Genomic DNA, 13,405 nt, shown 5'->3' with positions numbered 1-13,405 from the left:
TACTATAGCTGGGGGCAGGTGGTGGCCCAGAGGCACTCAAATGGCAAGCTGGTGCTTCTTAGCCCTTGCTGACAATGGAAAGCTCCTGCAGATGGGCACTGGAGAAGGGAAGTCTGCTGTGATAGCTATGTTTGCAGCACTGCGTGCTCTCAGGGGTGAAAAAGTAGATGTGATCTCCAGCTCTCCTGTGTTATGTCAAAGGGATGCAGAGGAATGTGCAAATTTTTTCAGCTATTTTGGCCTCACAGTGGACACAAACACCAATAAAACCAGAGATACAGATCGGAAGAAATGCTACGAGACGGATATAGTCTACGGAACGGTTGAGACATATGCTGCAGACCATCTTCGCCAGACATTTGAGATGAAGGACGTGAGACCTGATCGCAGGTATGAGTGCGTCATAATCGATGAAGTGGACTTGCTGCTTCTGGACCAGGGAATACAGATGACCTACCTGTCCAGTCCCATGGTCTCCATGCATCATCTCAACATTATTCTGACCATGATCTGGAATCTTGCATGCCAGTACGGTTTCCTGTCCACAGAATACCAAACATTTGTACGGGGTCCCCCTGCTTCATTCTACAAAGTTATATTTGACTCAATGGACACAGAGGGAACTGAAATCAAAGACCCGATGGACATTTTGCAGATTGCTGAAGCATGGAACATTGTCAAAAAAGGATTCACAGAGGAGATCTACAAAAGCGACAAAGATGCAATTCTTGCAAAACTCAAAGATGTGAGTCAGGATGATCAAATAAAATTCTTCCACAAAATTGGGTTTACAGTGTACACTGTGGATGACAAGGGATCTCTTAACTATGTCCAGAACAAGCAGGTCATTCAAAACCTTAAATTTCTTGTCTTAGATGATGGCTTATGTTGTCCCCTCTATGATTCAGAAGAAATTGTCATCGGCCCCATTGCAGAATTAATATCCGATCAGCTGCAGTACACTCCATGTGAAAACAATAAAAAGAAAATCAACATTCCTGGTTTCCTGAAAGGCCTGGTGGAGCACAAATTGCCAACATGGGTTCGGAATGCCTTCCTGGCCATGAAACTGACGAGAGGGCAGGAATATGTTGTGGAAGATGAGCACATCTATCCTGTGGATTTCAAATCCACAGGTGTTGTTGAACTGAATAGGAAATGGGGTGATGGTCTGCAACAATTTTTGGAGATTAAACACCAAATCAAAATAAGCACAATATCATCAGTGACAAACTATGTTTCCAACGGCTCCTTTTTTGAGAAATACAATGGGGAAATATATGGACTGACTGGGACACTTGGGAGCAAATCAGATTTGATGTTTTTGAATGAACAATATCCAGGTATCTCTGCCTGTAAAATTCCGCCATTCAACAGGAAAAAGTTATTTGAGGTTCAAGGTATTCTCAAGACCTCAACTGAAGAGTGGAAGTTGGAAGTGAAACGTGTGCTTTTGGATCAGATTTCCCCAAATTCCTACAAACAAGGGAGAGCAGCCCTGGTGATCTGTGAAACCATCAATAAAGTCAACGATCTCTATGAACAGTTGAAAGACAGCATCCCAGGTAAAATCATTCAGTACTCACGCAGTGACAAAGACATGAAGGCACTAGATATGGAACTGAATCCTGGTGATGTGGTACTTGCCACAAACCTTGCAGGGCGTGGGACAAATATTAAGATCACAGATGAGGTGAATGAAAATGGAGGACTATTTGTGATCCTCTCCTTCCTTTCTGACAGTGAAAGAGTGGAATACCAGGCTTTTGGGCGAACTGCACGCAAAGGCAACCCAGGTTCTGCTCAGCTAATTATATCCACTCAACATCTGCAGGAATGCTACAGGACAGTGTCTTCTCTGGAGGAAGCTAAGAACATGAGGGACAGTCTGGCAGTGGAGACGATTCAGGACATGCAAAAGGACATTGATGAGATGAAACTACGAGAGGACCTGTTTTCTGAGTATTGCAAAACCCTTCAAGAGATTTACAAGAACACAGATGAAGATGAGAAGAAAGCCATTGTCTCCATCATTAATGAGTTCTGGGGGATTTGGCTGCAAACAAAATCAGAAGAAATTCATCAGGTGAAGAGAAGAGAACTAGAGAAGAGTTTGAGAGCTGATTTGGCATTTGCAAAAAAGCAGTCTGAAAGTCAGAATTCCCCTTCCTCTAGTATTTATCACTATGTCAAGTTTGGGAATATTGCACTGAAGGAGAAAAAGTGGGATGTTGGTACCAGGCTCTATCAAAAAGCAACAAAAGAAGATGCAAGTTGGGCAGCCATAGCATTTTACAACCGTTCATACTGCATTATACAGCAGAAATCGGGAGATTATCTCACTCAGGCCTTGGAGGAGCTGAAGAGGGCCCAGGATTCTCTGAAGTACTTCAGTGAGGAATGCTTAGTTGGCCTGAGCTTCTTAAAAATGTCCTCTCTCAAATCCGCCAAAGGTGAGAAAAGTGAGGAAAGCAGCCTTGAAACACAGTTCACCACCAAATGCAACATGCTCAGTTACCTTGATAAAAATATGGGCGATGCCATCAAGAAGCTAGAAGAAATTAAAGGAAAGAAGAGGGATGCTCTTGCAGAAAAAGCTTCAGTCTTCACCATGGTGTCAGACACTGACGAAGAGCTGCAAATGGAAATCTACAACCTCTACGATCGGGGTCTGGAATACATCTTTGCCGTGGAAGAAAAGCCTCGTTTCCCTTGGGGAGCCGTGGGCGTGTTCTGTATTGGGGTTGCACAGATTGTCGGAGGGGTACTGCTCACTGTATTTACATATGGTACGCTAGCCAGTGTCGGAATGGGGCTCATCTCAGAAGGAATCTCAGACTGCATCAGTGGCATAACGTCAATGGTAACAGGAGAATTCAGCTGGCAATCCTGGGCAATAGATAAAGCCATTTCCGTTGGCCTCACTCTTCTTGGGGCTGGAATTGGGCAGCTGGTTTCACGTGGCGTCAAAGCCGCTAAATATCCACTTCAAGGAATGCTGAAGGGACTGCCAAAGTTACCCGGCGGTTTGACTAAAGAAGTCATTGGTGTGATGAAGGCCACACTATTATCCGCTGCTAAAACAATGGGTCTCTATGTAATTGGGAAGATTGAGGATGCAATCATTTCTGAAATACTAAAGGTAATAAGAAATAAAGTGGAAGAAGGAATCCATGAAAAAGTGAAGTGCAATATGGAGGGTCCTCTGCTTGCATTAACAAATTCAATCATACTCTCCCACCTTGAGAATAAACAGGACCTTAATGAGCTGGTGGTGGATGGAGAAATGAAGAGGAACGTACTGGCCCATTTCACAGAGCTGAGCACAACTGCATTAAGGTCATTTGCTGCAGACCTGAGCTGGCAGAACCAGATAAACGCTTCCATCATCGAAGTCATGGACGCTGTACAGGAACACCAAACAGACAAAACAAGTGCAAAAGTGATTCTGGAAGTTATCAAAAGTGTCCATCTGATAGGACTGGCAACACATGCCTTACACACCGTGGTCAGCCTCTCGGAAGCATTTTTCTCAAAGATGAGGGAAGAAATGGAAGCTTTTCGAAACAAAGAGGTAAATACAAGTGACCTATCATCTTCAGATAAGGTTCTGAAGGAAATCAGGCAGGATGTAGCTGCCAGCATCAGCACTTTACTGGCTGACACTTTAGTCAACGTGTTTCACCAGATGTTCTCCAGCCACCTCATAAGTAAAATGAAAGGCAAAGTAAACGGTGTCATTGGAGGCCATATAGATTCAGCTTTTGTGAGAACAAAGGAAAGGCTTGTGGAGCAGGAAGGCCCATACATTCAGCAGGTAGGAGGTCAGCAGTCAAAGTTGCATGCTGAAATGGTCAGGAAGACAGGGAATATTGGAAGCATGGTTGATGCCAAAGTCCTGTCAGCTGTCACTGGTGCTGTGGTTGTGATCTTAACAAAGGGTAAAGATGGAATGCTTACCAAAATGCAAGAGATGAACACCAGCACTGAGGATGCCAGTCAAACTGTGACACTGGTCTACACGCCCAAGAGTAGCCGACCCCAAGATGGACGTTATGATGTGCTCATCGATGACCAGACAGTGAGTGTGGAGAAAGGCGACGTATACCATGCTATGGCAAAAGGCTTGAATCCGGGCGCCAGTAAGAAAAAGATTGCGGAAGCAGCATTTGACCTGAGATCTGAGGAGGCTGAAGCCCTTGAGAAAAACCCAGACCAGTGGGAGTCTTCTATCCAATGTGAGCAGTGGACTGAAGAACTCATAGCAGGGTCCCAGTTCGTAGCAGATGGAGCCGCATCATCACAAGACAACGTAATTACGAAAGAAAAAGTTATGAACATTTTGAGGCAAGAGAGTGAGAAAGCGATACTCAACAAAAAGTGGCTGTCTCATGGGAAAGACATAGCAATAACTGGAACGATTATCAATGGAGAAAATTGTCCATCAAAGAACAGCATACTGATAGCTGGGCATTTTAACACAGGGAGCAAATTAAGTCAAGCAATGTTTGAGGTGGCTACCAACTCATCTGATCATGCAAAATGTAAACTTCCAGTTGTTTATGTGCCGCATGAACTACATAATCAGTTCCCAACTGCAGGATCTCCAGAGCTCAAGAAGTTATTGGCTCAAACCATCAGCATAGATGATATTGAGGGCACCTTCAAACTGACAATCCTTGGAGCGATGCCAACATTTATGCCCAAACAAAAATATTTTCAGAATAAAAAGATGAGTCTAACCAGATTAGACTCCTTTAAATCCACTTTTCCAAAGCACGCTACAGAAATGGTAAAAGCATGGTTCAGACTCTTGGAAAGCAAAACAGATCTCATGACACCAGACACCATGCAGAGACTTGAAGACTGGATCTCTAATAAAAGATACCTTGATCCAAATGATCCCTTCAGGAAACAAATCACCAGTTACATATAAAAATCTCACAGAAATAATATTTGGATAAAATATTACAAAAATGTACACTGTTTCCAAGGATAAACTGCATTGTCATCAAAGGACATAAAAGTAAGAGACCAGTCTAAATGTGTGCATTTCTATGCATTCTTCGTGTTATATTTTAGGTTAGATTGCCAGCCATACTGGGGGTGACATTGGCTCAAGGTAAGGGCAGTCATCTGGCAGTCGGAGGGTTGCCACTTTGATTCCGCCCTGGACCTGTTGAAGTGTCCCTGAGCCAAACACCTAACCCCCAACTGCTCCTGACGAGTTGGTCAGTGTCTTGCATGGCAGCCACTTGCAGTTGGTTTGTGAGTTTGTGTATTAGAAACATCAATTGTACAGCGCTTTGGATAATGGTGCTATATAAATGCAGGTTTTCCGTTTTGCCATTGCTGCATAGGTAGTCATTTAGGTAACATTCGCTAGATTACTAAAGCAGGACTGCAAGACTGTACAGTCTTTAAGCTTAAATTAATTTATTCGCCATTTTGCTCGATAATACTCAAGTGTGTGCAACTCCAATTAGTTCATTAACGATAACGAACAGATTAAGTGCATTAAGTCTCAGACATAGGCCAGCAGACCCTGACTGGACCCCCCTGTGTGAGTCTGCCATGCCATCTTCTGAATTTCTCTGATCTTATTGGGGTGCATGCACACCTTTAACTATCACTGTGGAATGTTGCACAAACCCTGAAGTCATCTGGAGGTGGATTAAATCACTGCAACATCCATTTTAATCTGCATGCCGTTCTCATCGGTATTCTGCCAGTACAGCTCACTGCAGCAGCAAACAAAATATAGAAAATTAGCTTTCAAAAGAAATTTGATGACAGGGTAAAAGACAGTGAAAAAGACAGTGAAAACTTTTTTTTATAGTCCTTTTTAACACTTTAACAAGTTGTTTGGATACACACCCTTCTTTAATTCTGATAGATTTATTTTGGAGACTTTATTTGTGGTGGTATTACCTGTGCATGTATCATAAAGTAGTTTAATTACTTTTTAATTTCAATTTGAGTAAATTTGTTAAATGTAGTTGCTTGTAACTCGCAAGATGACCTCTCGCACAGAAGAATCATAAAAGCAGGCGTATAATCTTTCTGTAGAATGAAATACTGGGGAAAGTTTTCTTTCTTTGAATTCCTGTTTTCATTTGCATATTAAACTTCATCCAAAGATTGTTTGTCATTTCATTTGAATGAAATTTTATTTGTGTCACATGTTTTAAGGGGAAACTATCACAAAGACACTTTCCAGTGGGAATACAAAAGAACCAGAACTCCCAAAAGGTGTGTAACTGAGGTTTAAATGACTCACTGGCAGGAAGAAAAACACCCAAATGGGAAGAAATCATGGTAGGATGGCCGGCCCAATGTAATAGCTAAGATAGTATGAGTCGTGGGCGGCACGGATGGTGCAGTGGGTAGCACTGCCGCCTCACAGCAAGGAGGTCCTGGGTTTGAATCCCCGTCGGCCGGGGCCTCTCTGTGTGGAGCTTGCATGTTCACCCCGTGTTTGCGTGGGTTTCCTCCGGGTACTCCGGTTTCCTCCCACAGTCCAAAGACATACAGGCTGATTGGAGAGTCTAAATTGCCCGTAGGTATGAGTATGTGAGTGAATGGTGTGTGTGCCCTGCGATGGACTGGCGACCTGTCCAGGGTGTATTCGCCCAATGTATGCTGGGATAGGCTCCAGCCCCCCTGCGACCCTGTTCAGGATAAGCGGGTTAGGATAATGAATGAATGAATGAGTATGAGTCGTGACAGAAATGTAATGAGGGAACAATAAACTGCGATGGGAAGGTCAGAAGTCACAGGAAAGAAGATGCACCTCTCTGCTAGGACTGTGTTTCTGTAACAGCTTCAAGTTCCATAGAAAGCCAAAAGGAAGCAGACGCATGATAGCAGCAGGTTCCTCATTTCATACTGATTTCCTACGCGAACCCGCTTGCGACATGCGTCTGCGAATTATTATTTCTACGTGAAACACTCCAAAAAGAGCTGGAGACATATTTTTGCGATCAACTTTAAAAAATTGACATACAATACCTAAATGTAAATAGTATATTTATTAACATCAATATTTTCTTGCTATATGACGAAGTTCCACCCAATTAGTTTGCACGCATTTCTCCGTAAGTTGGCAGACAGAATGTTTCTGTGGACCCCTGATGTAGGTAAAAGTAAAATGATGTACCAGGTAGGTTGCATTGAGATTTTAAACCCTGAATGTACGGAGGCCATTCAGCTGCATTCTCCATTGAGGAAATGAGGGGAAAGGAAAGAGTGTCTAGTTACGAAACATTGGGAGTTGCTATTTGCAGTCTTTGTACGTTTCTTGACTTTTTCCAGGAATTCTCATTTCTGATTAGAGTGCTTTAGATGTAAATACACTCAGTGATCACTTTGTTAGGTAGACCTGTACACCAGCTTGCAAATGCAAAGATTTAATCAGCCAATCATGTGGCAGCAATAAATGCTCTCAGTGGTCCTCATTTATCAATATTTTCGGAAATCCGCATGCAAATGTATGTATGATCGGAAACGCCATATTTCATAAAGAGGCGTATCCACGTGTGTGTACGTTGATGAATACCAAGTAATCGTAAATCAAAGTCGCGTGCACAAAATTTGTGATTGGCATAAACCGACGCCCCTAATACAGAGTTTCGGCTTTTTACAGAGATAGTCGAGAAAAAAAAAGCTTCTCTGAAGCGGAGATTTAAGTTATGTTAATGGAAGTACAAGCCAAAAACATACACTGATAAACTATTAAAACCACCTGCTTAAACCCGTTTTTTCACAATTAAAAATCATTTAAACTGTATGAATGTATGTATGTATTGTCTATGAACACTTAATTGTGCATTTAAATATCTTGGTACATACTGGTGTTCATGAACACGTGCTCCAGAACCTATAGAATTTTTTCTAAAAACAATATTTAAAAAATGAAGACCCGGCATATTTAAAAATGCATGGGATCTATTCCGACATAAATTTCACCACAGGCAGTACCATGTCATTCCAACGGAGGGAAGAAGAGTGAAACTGATGTATGATTAGATTCCATGTATTTTTAAATATGTCGGGTTGCCCTAATTTCTTGTAAAATATGTAAAATTCTACAGGTCCTGGAGCATCTGTTAAGATAGACGTCATCGCGAACAGCAGTACGTACCAAAGTATCTAAATAACAAAACAGTCCACCCCCCTCCCAATAAGCTTACAAGACTTCCATTTTCATTTAAAAATCAAACTTTTGAATGCAATTCACCTATGATTATCAGCGTATATAAGTACGCATATCATATAGCCTAATATTAACTGTTTAAAGCCTTTTTAATAAGGCAAGGTAGCCTAGCTGTTGTAAACTCGCACGATGCAACAGGTAAGAAGAAAATGGTTTCACATTTGGCACTTTCCTTCCCACAGTGATGTCTGCAAGACAGCCGTTTCAGCTCCGTCAACCATAGAATTATGTGTACATATTATATTACTTCGCTAGATAACTTCTTTAATAAAATTTTTTTAATGAAATGTATCTGTATTTATGTTACTGAGCTAGCTAGTTTGCTAAACCCGTCGCGATTAGTTTACTATTTCGACAAGCTGCTGCCTTCCAGCTAAATTGGGCTGGAGGAAGGCATTGGCAAATCGTAGGAGACGTCGTTATATGGAATTCCACCGGTGGGGGACAGCAATAGCCTTTAGCTTCGTTTCCCTGCCCTTGCAGAGAGCCAAAGCAACGAAGCCTAATGCTGCGTTCACGTCATATTAGAATGGACGAATTAGCACCTTCCGACTGGGAAAAACAGTTCACGTCAACGTCTGACATTAAACGCGAGGCAAAAAACTAAGCACGTAAACAGATCAGCCACATGGCATGGCACTTCTATCACCAACCATGATGTTTGCAGGTGTAACTTGAACTCACCGTTATAGTTAGCCTACTACGCCATGGCCCATACGTGTTTTATTGAATTGATAACTCCACTTAAGCATGAATTAATCAGGATTACTGAAACATCAGCCATTTTAATCTTGAATCCTGTATCGTTTTCATATGATATGAATAATTATAATATCCACTTGGCACATTCAAATAATTTAGCCACTCTCAATTATATATATATATATATAATTGAGAGTGGCTAAATTATTTGAATGTGTAAAAGTCTTAGGCACCCTTGTTTTATTTTATATAAATTAGGTCTTCGATGTTTATTTTTTGTTTTCTCTATTAGTGTGAAGAAAAGAGCATATTTGAAATGTCCAAACATTAATTTGACAAAAAATGAAAAACAGAGTTATTCACACTGTGTGTAAGTAACATATACAGTACAGTCATAGACCACTTTTCAGATAAAAACTTTATCATGACTGTCTGGAATTACCTGGAGAGCCAGAAGCAAGTGAGGCAGCCAAAGTCTGCAGAAGGTCTGTGGCAAGTTAAATCCCACATTATTTGTGGAAATGCTTTTCCGATGGATGTACGGTGAATTTTGTTCGGCTCACGTTTGATAAATGAGGCCCAGTGAGCATTTTATTAGACTCATTCATTCTCCTGCTGCTGTAGCCTTTCCAGTTTTGACGTGTTGTGTGTTCAGAGATGCTCTTCTGCATACCACTGTTGCATTGTGTGGTTATTTGCATTACTGCAATGCTGGAACACTGATGCTGGTCATTTGCCCTTAACATAAAGAGGAATGCTGGAACACTGATGCTGGTCATTTGCCTTTAACATAAAGAGGAATGCTGGAACACTGATGCTGGTCATTTGCCTTTAACATAAAGAGGAATGTTGGGCTGATGCTGGTCATTTGCCTTTAACATAAAGAGGAATGCTGGGCTGATGCTGGTCATTTGGAATGTTGGGCTTCTTTCTTAGGATCTACTGTATCCACAATTTTACATCATGTGCAGATTCTCATGATGCTGACCACACTGAAGTGAAATGGAGCATCTGTACACATGCACAGGGTGAACTGAAAAATCTCAGCTTTTTAGTTTTTCCTGGTCACTTTAGCGCAGCATTTACAATTTACCTAATAGCTCAACTTACGTGCAAAGAGCATGAAAATCCCACAGTCATTCCTGGATATCTGGCATGAGATATCTAGGTAACACACATTTGCACCATGAAAATGTAATCTTTAATCTTGAGTCGTATGTCAGTTTTTTTCTGCCTGATGCCTGGGAGAAATATAATGACCTGCATGTCCCTTCCCACCCACTCAGTCCTGCTTCCTGTAATAATGTGCTCAGCAATGTTCCTGAAGAAAAAAACACTATTCTGCCCAAAAAGAAGTACTATAAAACAAACACAATCAGAGGTCACATACTCTGGGCAGAGGTCACATACTCTGGGTATAGGTTGCATACTCTGGGCAGAGGTCACATACTCTGGGTATAGGTTGCATACTCTGGGTAGAGGTCACATACTCTGGTACAGACGTCACATACTCTGGGTAGAGGTCACATACTCTGGTACAGAGGTCACATACTCTGGTGCAGAGGTCACATACTCTGGGCAGAGGTCACGTACTCTGGGTAGAGGTCACAAACTCTGGTGCAGAGGTTGCATACTTCGGGTAGAGGTCACACACTCTGGTGCAGAGGTTGCATACTCTGGGCTGAGGTTTCAATGATGCATAAGGTATCTTTGTGTGCAGCAGTTTTACCGTCCAAGGTCTCCAGACTCATGATGTTTGGCAGGACTTCTGTAACCCCAGAAAAACAGGGCGAATGTGTGTTTGCTCAATAACACTTACAATAACACACAATATTGCATTCAACAAGGTGAGTAGAATCAAACTGAATTACAGATGTTCAGTACTGTGCAAAAGTCAGACACCACCCATTTATTCAAATTTCCAGTCAAATAAGTCATTCTTTGCTAATGTTTTTCCAGTTTTTCCTGCTTACAGGACAAAGACCTGGGGGTGATATGCTGATGAAACTCGGTTCTCATTACATTACATCACATTACATTAATGGCATTTAGCAGGCGCTCTTATCCAGTGACGTACAGTTGATTAGACTAAGCAGGAGACAGTGCAGTTAAGGGCCTTGTTCAAGGGCCAACGGCTGTGTGGATCTTATTGTGGCTACACCGGGGATTGAACCACTGACCTTGCGGGTCTGTTGCTAACGAGAGACTAAACAGTTTGGATCAGCACTGCCAGCGTACCGTAGCATGATGTCTGATATCTGCCAGTCTTCTGGGTCATAACCCCTTGGGATCTAAATGGTAAATGGACTGCATTTATACAGCGCCTTTAGCCAAAGCTGTACAATAGATGCTTCTCATTCATACACACACTCACACACCAACGGCAATTGGCTGCCATGCAAGGCACCAACCAGCTCATCAGGTTCAGTTAGATGTCTTGATCAGGGACACTTTGACACACCTAGGGCGCGATCAAACCGGCAACCCTCCGACTGCCAGACGACCTTACCTCTTTCTCTTACCTCCTCGCCCCCAGACTCAACCTAGATCAAGAGTAGACATTCCCACAAAAACATCTTAATCTCTCCAGTCTCCACCACCGAGGGGGAAATATCAGCCAAGTTCCCACTGGAACTTCCTGCAGCCTCAGAAATCAGGGTTCAGGCAGGACACACACTGTCACAGCTGCTACCTGTGTAATTGATGTGTTTTTGTTGTGAAGTGATTCCAAACACTGCTGAAGACATTCAAAGAGGTTACCTAAGGTTGGATTAAATGTCAGTTCGATTGACTCTGGTGTTGCACGATTCACAAGATGAGTCAGTGAAATCTGCCTTAGGCTTAGAGGTAATAAATTAGATCAGATTCAATTTATTGTCATTGCCTCTGTATTTGACCCATCCCAGTTACCGAGGAGCAGTGGGCAGCCACAGTACGGCTCCCGGGGACTAGCTCCAGTTCTGACGCCTGTGCCTCGGTCAAGGGCAACGGCAGGAGCACACCAAGGGGCAATTTAGACTCTCCAATTAACCTAACCTGCATGATTTTGGACTGTGGGAAGAAACCAGAGTACCCAGAGGAAACCCATGCAGACCAGGGAACAACATGCAAACTCCACACATAGAGGCACTGGTTGGGATACAGAACATTTATATATATATATGTTTTTCTCCTTATTTCTTATAATTTTTCTATTAAAGCAGATACTAAATAAAGAAAAATTACTTAAGTGTGAAAGCCTTTATTTGTGTTTTATTGACATATCTGAGGGTATGTTTTTTATAATTAAAGAGCTACATGCCTACTCCTTCTGTGCTACATCCATTCTTTAGATAGAAATAATGTGCTCTGTGAAGCCACTGTTTTATAAAAGTTAACTGGTTGTGTGAAGGTTCATAATTACTCAGGAAAAGAGGCATTGGAAGTCTGGGTGTGGCATGTACAGTGGGCAGGTGCTGAACAGTGGGGGTGTCCTGTCCTGTGTGGCATGTACAGTGGGCAGGTGCTGAACAGTGTGTCTTGTCAAATAGGTGTGTCATGTGCTGTGGGTGTAACCAATAAAAAGCTGGTGTCAGAGAGTATCTGTGTGCTACAGACGGGTGTCGCCTGTTTCTGGAAAAACTCTGAGTGCTCCTCTTCAAGACAGAAAGGACTGGGCTCCACTCTCCTTTTCTGTAAGTATGATTTTAATATGCTGTGAGCCCTCTGTGTAAAACACAATCTACATACAGAATACTTCATGAATTTGTTCTCTCATTTGTGATACCTGCATCAAGGCTGCTGTGAAGGCATTAAAGCTTAAACTTACCTGAAGATGCAGCTGACAATGATCGACTCTATTCAGACATAGAGCAGACTAGTTAATTAGATAACCAGCAAGTTCAGACTCTTTTCTGGTCCCACATGTGCAGCACCGCGGTGAGGCCAAGAAATGGGAGCCTTTGCTCACTGGTAGCCTCCCAGCATCCCTCAGGCACCAGTCTCTCATGAAGTCATTAATGCATTCGGCGTGCATGGCACTTCTCGGTAAGCGAACACGTCCAATATCTGGCACAAAATGGGCTTTGGTGTCTGATGAAATCTCTGCACATTTGGTGGGGCGTTGCGGTGATGCCTGTGGTCCATTGTGTCGTTGTTTCATGAGCCAGGAAAGTTTGTGCCTTGGCCAGGGAGTATTTCAGGGGGTATTCACCTTGGCCAGGGAGTATTTCAGGGGGTATTCACCTTGGCCAGTGAGTATTTCAGGGGGTATTCACCTTGGCCAGTGAATGTTTCAGGTGGTATTCACCTTGGCCAGTGAATGTTTCAGGGGGTATTCACCTTGGCCAGTGAATGTTTCAGGGGGTATTCACCTTGGCCAGTGAGTATTTCAGGGGGTATTCACCTTGGCCAGTGAATGTTTCAGGGGGTATTCACCTTGGCCAGTGAATGTTTCAGGGGGTATTCACCTTGGCCAGTGAATGTTTCAGGGGGTATTCACTTTGGCCA

The 13,405-nt window shown here is 42.6% G+C and overlaps 1 long non-coding RNA gene across 1 annotated transcript in view; it reads left to right on the top strand.

The window, feature by feature from the left end:
* Positions 1 to 8,310: 8,310 nt before the first annotated feature.
* LOC133127166 (uncharacterized) overlaps positions 8,311 to 13,405 on the top strand; it is a 56,724-nt gene continuing 51,629 nt past the window's right edge. The window contains exon 1 of the long non-coding RNA XR_009708600.1: positions 8,311 to 8,353. This is a non-coding gene — a long non-coding RNA (uncharacterized LOC133127166). The remainder of the gene's footprint in view (positions 8,354 to 13,405) is intronic.

The sequence above is a fragment of the Conger conger genome, chromosome 4, assembly GCF_963514075.1.
Source record: "Conger conger chromosome 4, fConCon1.1, whole genome shotgun sequence".
NCBI classification, from domain to species: Eukaryota; Metazoa; Chordata; class Actinopteri; order Anguilliformes; family Congridae; genus Conger; species Conger conger.
The sequence above is the reverse complement of the archived record's forward strand: the minus strand, read 5'-3'. Positions and strand labels throughout refer to the sequence as shown.